The sequence below is a fragment of the Sciurus carolinensis genome, chromosome 5 (genome assembly GCF_902686445.1).
Source record: "Sciurus carolinensis chromosome 5, mSciCar1.2, whole genome shotgun sequence".
NCBI classification, from domain to species: Eukaryota; Metazoa; Chordata; class Mammalia; order Rodentia; family Sciuridae; genus Sciurus; species Sciurus carolinensis.
Genome location: NC_062217.1, coordinates 46,015,261 through 46,024,238, shown reverse-complemented (window position 1 = coordinate 46,024,238; position 8,978 = coordinate 46,015,261). Strand labels below are relative to the sequence as shown.

Genomic DNA, 8,978 nt, shown 5'->3' with positions numbered 1-8,978 from the left:
CCTGGTCTCTACACAGTGAGAACTCATGTGGCTGCTTGTGCTCAGTCACTGTGCTGGCTGCTTTGGAGACTGCTTCTGCTGGTGATTCAGTATAAGGGGCCTGTTTCTGATGGAAATCTGCAAGGTTAAGTTGTTGACCTCCCTCAGTTAATAGCTATGCTCCTTGGTAGAAGTTGAACTTCTACATGTCCATCTCAGCTCGGTTTGAAATCCTACATGCTAAAGCAAGGGTAATATTCTGTCTCATTTCTGAGTTTACTATTCCTAAAAGATGTAGGACAATTGTCCAGTCTACCAAGAAAAGATTTTGGACTGATTACAAGTAAAAATCTCTGCCAGAGCTTTCAAATACTTTGTGGTAATAATTACATGTCAAGTCTGAGGTTACCCTCTAAAGACTTTCCTTTTGTAGTGTGAATATCTCTTTATTATGGGCTGTAGTCCATAAATTCATCATGTGGAGTTGGGTCACCACTAAGTAAAAGCAATTTAGAACTAAAGGGTCCACATGGCTCATTACCTTTCCCTGTGCCACAGACCTCTGCTTTAATAAATCTAACTCATGGGGTAGACATTATTTCTGAGAAAAGACGGTGACCCCATTGGACTGGCAGCACCTCTTTCTGTCCCTTACTCACTGGAGCACTCTTACTTTCTACCAACTATACAAATAAACTCCTCAGAATCATTTCCCATGATTGATTGAAATGATAAAATTGAAAGTTATTGAGATTTTAAAATGAAATGAGAAACCTCAGGTTAGAAAAAAAAAAAAATGGAAAACTTCTTTTTTTTTCTCCATTCCATAAAATTACTTATATCCTCACAGGACTCAACAGAGGATTTTGCTTGATACCTGCCTGCAGTCACATGAAATTCATTTTCCCAGTTGTTCTCAAGGAAGTGATTAATGATGAGCCAGAAAGTCACCACTCAGGAAGTCTGTTCTTGATGACTGTGGCCTACTTTTCTGAAAATGGGCTCAGAGGAGTCTCATTCAAAATGCCTGGAAGTGAAAGTAATTTCCCTGATTATTGCAACCCCAAGGACTTGGGAGAGGAGACTTTGTATGAGCAGAAGCTAAAATAGAAGTTTTGTTTGAACATGAAGAAAAAGTAGTTAGGCTGTGGAAGGCACAATTAAAAACACAAAATCCAAGTATGTGTAAGGAGAACCAGATAGGAAGACAACGTGAAGGTGTATGGGTAATGTAAATACAAGCTAAATCACCTCCTCACTATGACTCTGGGGCTCACAATTGGGTAAAAAAAAGAGATATGGCTCCTTATAATTAAAGAAAAAAAAAGGCAAGAGCTCGGGGAGTCTCGCGAGAGTACGGCCTCGTCCACCCAGCATGCCCCGCGGTGTGAGGGCAGGAAGCTGGGGGAGGATAGCAGAGTCGCCGCAGCCATGTTGGATCTAAGGCAGCTGCTGTAGCCAGGGGATTGCGGAGAGCCTACAGCCCGTGGGAACTGCCTCTGCTGGGAGGGGCAGCATCACCATGAGCTGGAGCACCCCTTACATGGGCAGCAAGATCAGCCTCATCTCCAAGGCTGAAATCCGCTATGAGGGCATCCTCTACACCAACGATGCTGAGAACTCCACTGTGGCCCTGGCCAAAGTTCGATCCTTTGGTACAGAAGACAGACCCACAGATCGCCCCATACCTCCTCGAGATGAAGTGTTTGAATATATTATATTCCGTGGGAATGATATTAAAGATCTCACTGTTTGTGAGCCACCCAAACCACAGTGTTCTTTGCCTCAGGACCCAGCTATCATTCAGTCTTCACTAGGTTCATCTGCGTTCCAGTCAGTGGGTGCCTACGGACCTTTTGGCAGGGTGCCAACGTACAGTCAGTTCAGTCTAAGTCATTAGTCGGGCAACAGTTTGGTACTCTTGGGTGTTGCTGGAAGCTTCTTGCCGTCCTTTGGAATGGAGACATCAAACAGCAGTAACTTATCCCAAAGTAGTGCGGTTAGTTCTGCCTTTACACAGGATGCAAGAACTATAAGAACACAGTCATGTCAAGGTCGTTCAAGCCCTCAGTTAGACCCTTTGAGAAAAAGTTCAACCATGGAACAAGCAATACAGACTGCCTCGGCCCACTTACCTGCTCCAGCACCTATTGGGAGAAGGAGTCCTGTATCAACCTGGCCTTTGCCATCTACCAGACAAAAACAATAGAGAATCAAGAGCACAAGCCAGCTGAAGTACACAAAGTTTCAAGGTCAGAAAATGAGCAACTCAGAAATGATAGCAAGAGACAGGTAGTTCCAGGTGCTTCCTCAGCTCCAAGGAGAGGGCGTGGAGGTCATCGGGGTGGCAGGAGATTTGGTATTCAACGATGTAGTCAAATGAATTTGAGAAAGACTTTGACTTTGAAAGTGCAAATGCACAATTTAACAAGGAGGAGATTGACAGAGAGTTTCATAATAAACTTAAATTAAAAGAAGATAAACTTTGGAAAAAAGAGAAATCTGTAAATGGTGAGGATAAAGGAGATTCAGGAGCTGATACCCCAAACAGTGAAGGAAATGCTGATGAGAAGATCCACTTGGACCGAATTGCTATTATGACAAACTAAATCCTCTTGATAATATTTCTTATGATGTTAATAGGGAACAGAGGCCTACTTGGGCTGAAGAAAGAAGATTAAATGCTGATAACATTTGGAATTCCACTTTGTCCAAACCATGGTGGTGGGAGGCACAGAAGCAGAGAGGCAGTCGTTGGTTTCAGTGGTGACAGAAGGCCTGGTGGTGACAGAGGTGGTACATTTACTACCCCTCGAGGATTTCACTGGGGTTTTCACCATGAACTCCAAGGAGGGCACTGGGGTAGGGAGTTTACAGATTTTGAATATAGCAAAGACAACAAAGTTGCTGCATAGTCTACAAACAAGTCTTTGAAAATAGGTGAATTTCTAGCTCTTCATGGTTCTGAAAATAGGTTCAGTACTTGTGAAGATTGGAGTGATTTGCTGTATATTTGTCTCTTGCACTGGGTTTTGTTATTTTGTTTACTTTTTCTGTGTAATTTCAAAGATACAATGCAATTACTTTGTGGGGAGGAAGGTTCATCTTAAAAAATGAGTATTAAATATATTTGGAGTACTAGAAGCCTATACATGAGAAAGTACTTATGAAGGTTCTTATGTATAGTTAAACTAAAGCAGTACTTCTATGGAACATAAGTATTTTTCATCACTGAAAGGATTTTTTTTTCACTAAATTGTATTTAGCAATTTCTGCAAGTTGCCTGAAGATAGGGCCATGATGCTATGTCTTGAGACACAGAAGGTTATTCTGTGTGTGGGGTTTTGTGGGGACAAGGCTGGGTTTGTGTTCATGAGTGTGTCTATATCTTTCTTTCTTTTTGGAAATCCTCTACTGTGGGGTAGCTTATTTGTCATTTAGGGTACTGGATGGTAGAGAATTTTGTCAACTATATACACACAGTAAATACTGCTTCTTAGGTAAAGATTGACTTTTTTATATAGTTGTAAAATCCCATTATATTCCATTGTGAAAGAAACACTAAGAACTTTGTATAGCTGTATAAAAAAACAACTAAATTTTAATTTAAAGGATAAATATTAAAAGTCAGCAAATGTGTATCTTTGGAGAAGCTGATGTGCTTAGGAGCAGAGTTATGGGTGGGTCTGTTTTTCTTCTTACCTTTCCAAACTTAATATTCTTAAGTTTCTTATTTAATGTTTGGAACATAAATGAAGATTTGATACAGTCCTTCCATTATCTGAAGAGAACAACTATTTATGCTCAATATAAGAACTTCGTTTTGTAGCCAATGGTATATAGCACAGGATTTCTCCAAATAATAGATATTTTGGGTATATGAATGTAAACAGTCATAGGTAAGAATGTACTTAGCTGTATTTTCAAAGAAATATCACCCTCCCTCCACTTCAGGTTAACCTTTTTTTCCTGGTATTCCTGGAATTCTGTTGTGACAACATTGACTCATTCCATCAATTATATTTCAGGAGGATTCAAAGTGTTCAAGATTATTTTGACAATCTCTAACACATCATTAACACTGGTCCTTGGTCCTATGACCTACAAATGACAGTATAGAGGTATTGCTAATTATAAATTACTAATAAATCTTTTTGATATTTTGTACTATAGGGGAAAGCAATCTGGTCATTTTGGGGTTTTTATGAAGACCATGGAATAAATAAATGGTTTCAAAGATTTAAATATTTTCATGTTTCGATTTTTGTTAACTTTCTCCTTAAAACATTCAGTAGCAATACAGATGTAGAAAATTGTACTGTAGGAGAATTGGAAAATTTAAATATGGTCAATATTTTAAAATTTGATTTATATTTTTTGTATAGCTCTAAAGGAAATGCTTTGTAATTTGGTTTCATTATTAAGATCCAGTACTTGGCAATTAAAATTTAGATAATGTTGTTTATTGCCATTTGCTTGTATGTTAACAACAAAACCTTTTGGAAAATGCACAAATCATGATAAATGAACGTATTTCTGAGGCATTCAAGCATCAAAGCAAGTGCTGTGGCAATACCTGTGAAGACTGAGATGTCCCAGGTCAATTAGAAGAAAAACTGTAAATGGCAGTTCTATGTATTCTGAAAGTATGAGTTCATGTATTTTCCCAGCTCTCTGGGTCACACTAACTGGGGCATTTGTTGTCCCAGTAGTAACAGGTAGCATGGCATACTTGCAGTGTACCCTATAATATTAAAATAAGGTTTTTATTCTAAAACAGAATGAAACTGTTCAATTAAAAATAAACTGCTTGGGAAGTGACACTGGGCTGTGGTTTGTTATTTAACACTCAGCACCATAATAACATATGCTTTTTTGTTTTGCAAAATGTCATCCCATTGATAGATGTGCATAATTTGTTTTCAAAGAGGTCTGTGTTGCTTTTCCATGGAAGCAGTACCTCCATTTATGATTACTTAGCTGCTTGGGACATGTGTGAATGTAAACAAGAACACCAAAAACACTCCCAAGCCCAGGCTGACTCACTCTTCCCCTGTAGATTGCAGGGGACTCCTTTGATAAATTCCTGTTTCTTTTTTCCCCATTAGTCCATGTGATGAGAGTCTTAACGACTACAAATACACCTGCAAAATACATTTTGCAATCCATCTCAGGTCCTATGTAGGATGGGCAGAAATGGCAGTCATCTCTGTTCTGCTGTATAATGACAATTGACAAAATCAAGGGAATCCACATAGAACCCCAATAAATAAGCAGAGAACACAATAAGATCTAGAATGGGGTGTTACAACCAGAAGAAACTATGGCAATTCAGTGTAGGAGAGGGTCAGTAAGAAATGAAATGACCAAGAAATGTTTCCTGCAGGAGATAGTAGAACACAATAAGTATGACTTTCAGAGTCAGCCAGACCTATGTTTGAGCCCAGCCAGATGAATGAATGACTAATTCAGTATTTCTAAGCTTTGGTGCTCTTATTTTTTTTTAATGGGGAATATTATATTTACCCTACCCTGTCCTAAGGATGAAATAAAATAACTTATACAACATACTTAGCATAGTGTTTGACACATAGTAGTTACTCAATACATGGAACAATCATTCCTCTGGGACTGGCTAGACCTAGAAATTTCAGTAAAATTTAGATGGTAAAAAGGATTCTTTTCCAAGCAGAGGGAATAGAAGTAGAGCCCACAGTTCTCGTACTACATATGTTTATTCTTACACATGTAAATGTTCAAGAAGCACCTGTTTAATGACCAAATGTTTTGATGCAGCAGAAATACCATGCTCCTATAATGCTGAAGGGATCCCTAAGTCAACTTGCAGCAAGGACTAATGAGTAAGGTCAAGAGTAGGAGGTGTTGGGAGATAAGTAAGATAATTAGGCAGTCACTACATTACTTCACTACTTGTCTACCATCAATCACCAAAATAACCTATGAAACTGGCATAAGAGCATAAAAATTCTGATGTTGTTCTCACTATTTGTGGAATTCCAAAGATAAATGGCTGCCTGTATCCTTGTACCCAAGGTAGAAACAGACAAAATCAAGAAGAATCATACACTGATGAATGTGTTTTATTTCTGAGGAAAAAGTCTTGAGAAAGCTAATTGGTCTTGTTAAATCATTACTTCATTCTTTTAATAAGTAATTTACTGTTTACTTATTATTTATCAAAGGTATGCCATAAATATTTATGGCTACAGATATAAATGATTGCACAGATAGGAATTTATGAATTATGAAAAACACCAAGAAGGACAAATTACTTGGAGGGCTAAGGATGTATGTAGGATATGATTTGATTGGGGCAGTGAGGATGCACATCTGTAAGAAAGTGACTTTTGGGTGGACAGCTGAAGGATTCAGAAGAATACAGTGGAGTGTGGGTCCACCTGAGGGAAACATGTGCAGAGGCTTCAAGGGAGAAGAGAACAGGGGTGGACCGAGAAATTGAAAGTGTCTGTGGTCATGGTGGAAGAGGCCCAGGGACCCAGAGGATAGGACAAAACTGAAAACATGCACAGGGACCTGGATCATAAAGGCCATGTTAGAGTTTTGGACATTCATAAAAGCAATGGGAGCTTCTATGAATATCTCTCAGGCTTGATGGGGAGAATGAATTGAAGAGGAACAAGAATGAATACATGGAGACCAAAAATTTCAAGAGTCCTGGTGAGCAATGATGATAGCTGGAAGGTGTATGATGGTGTTGGAGATGATCAGAGGTGAGTAGGCTTGAGAGATAGTTAGGAGGTCAAATCAGAAAGACATAAGGATAGATTGTCTGTTGGAGGTGAGTAAGATGGCATCAGGATAGAAAAATGTGAAAAGTAAGGTCAATGACCAGAGAGGCTGGATGATCTGAGGAAACCTTGGGAGAAATGGTACTCAAGGTTTTTTTCCTTGGGTGCAAGAAAGAAAATCAAGGGAGGGGTAATCCAACATGCTAAGACTTCCTCTTCCAACAGGTGGGCTTAGGAAGTACTGGAATATTCTGGGAGCCTGTGAAAGAGCCTGGAAGTGAGACCATCAGGGGCTTCCTTCCAGAGGGATGGAGAGAGCAGCCTTGGAAGTTCTGAGAAGTGGTGGAGCTCAGAAAGGAGAAACTCTCTGGGGTTCTGAGAATTGACCACTATAAGCATATGATATGGATACTGTACGAAAGAGAAAAGTTGCTGTCTGGTTTTTAGTTCTCAGAGCAGGAAAGTTCAGAGCAGGGACTGTGCTCACCTAGCCTTAGACTCATTGGTTTCTCTTCTTCAAGAGGAGTAAGTCACTAAAATCTTCTTGATACCTGCTAACAATTATGGAAATTGTTTTAAAAAGTTATGTTTGTACACCTGCTAAAATGCTGAGTTGAGGCACCTGCAAATGGATGAAGATTTCTCCCAGGTCACTGAGAGCATCTTTCAAGATAAGATCATATTTTGTGTATCTCCAAATCTAGAGGGCGAAGCATGACTGGGTGAATAAGTGCAGTCCTGGTTCTAGGTTTGAGTAGTAAAAGCACTGCAGAAGTCCTGAGGCAAGAAATCAACAATTGATGAATTTGGAAAAATTGAAATCACTTTTCATTCCTATGTGTATATGTATGTGTGTGCCTAAGTCTGGCCAAACAAGGTAATAAAGACTGACTTCCTCCCTGTTTCCATATCTTCCTACTTATTTTATGATCTGTAATAAAGCTGTGCAGAAGAGCAAAGGAATAATTCCCAGAGGTGTAAAGCTCCTTTGTGGGTGGGGCTTGGTTTGCCCTTTCTTGTTGCTAGCTATCAGAGGAACTTCATCATCAGCTAATGGCACCAATGGGACAGTGGCATGCAGAGTGTCCAGATGGAGGGTGTTGGAACTTGATCACCCCCACCCACCCACACATGCACAGGGAGCAGAGTCAGGCGTGGAGATGTGTGGAGGTGTGTGATAACCCAGCCTTGTGAAAAGCAGGCTCATCTCACCACATGTTCTCCAACTTAAACTCTGTTTCCAAGCATTGAATTTTGGCTGCCTCAAATTTCCAGATAACACAGGTTGCCTACAATTATGAGAGCAGGTGTCTCTGGAGGGCCAGTTTATACACTTAAAAGGGTAATTTTTCCAAGCCCTGTCTCTCTCCATCAGTTGCGTATTTTATAACTCTGCCATCCTTCATTTCAGGTATTTTTGTTCACTCATCAATCTTCTCTTTCCTCAATCAGCAGTACCACATTACCCACATAGATAAACATTCCTTAAATATCCACATGATCAGAAATGCAAATTAAAATGACACTAAAGGGGCTGAAGTTGTGGTTTAGTGGTAGATTGCTCACCTGGCACTACAAAAAAACAAAGGTTTGTGTCCATCTACAACTAAAAAAAAAAGAGAGACAATAAATTTTTTTTTTGCCAATCAAGTTGACAAAAAGTTAATGTTAATATTCAATGTTATCAAGTTTCCAAGAAAATGGGTATTGCTTTATACTACTGGCAAGCATATAAATTGCTCAAATTTTGTAGAAGATGATAGAGCAATCTTATCCCATCTCTTGAAGATATTCGTATCATTTGACTAAGTATTACAACTTGAGAGTCTGTGATCAGTTTCTCAATTTAATGATCAATGATTTCACAAGGTACATATTATATTCACTTACCAATGAGAAAACTGAATTCAGAAAGGGTGAAAAACTTGTTAAAGGTTGCACAGTAAGTATGCAATAAGAAAGATCTCAAATGTGATGTTCAAATCTCAAATGAAGCTAAAGGCTGTGTTGTTATATACTTAATGCAAGAATTGTCATCAAAACTTTACTTATGTAATAGGCAAAAGTTGAAAGTAATGTGAATATCCAATAAATAATAGGGAGTTGATTTAAATAATTATAGTGCAACCAGTGAAATATTGTACATTTTTAAAAAAATGGCCTTGCAGAATATTTATTGATGTAGAAATGTTTTCATTACATACAATTTGGTGAAAATGAGGTCATACA

At 38.9% G+C, this 8,978-nt stretch overlaps 1 pseudogene; it reads left to right on the top strand.

Annotated features, from left to right (window-relative positions):
- Positions 1-1,501: 1,501 nt before the first annotated feature.
- On the top strand, positions 1,502-2,894 carry LOC124985348 (protein LSM14 homolog A-like; annotated as a pseudogene).
- The last annotated feature ends 6,084 nt before the right edge of the window (positions 2,895-8,978 follow it).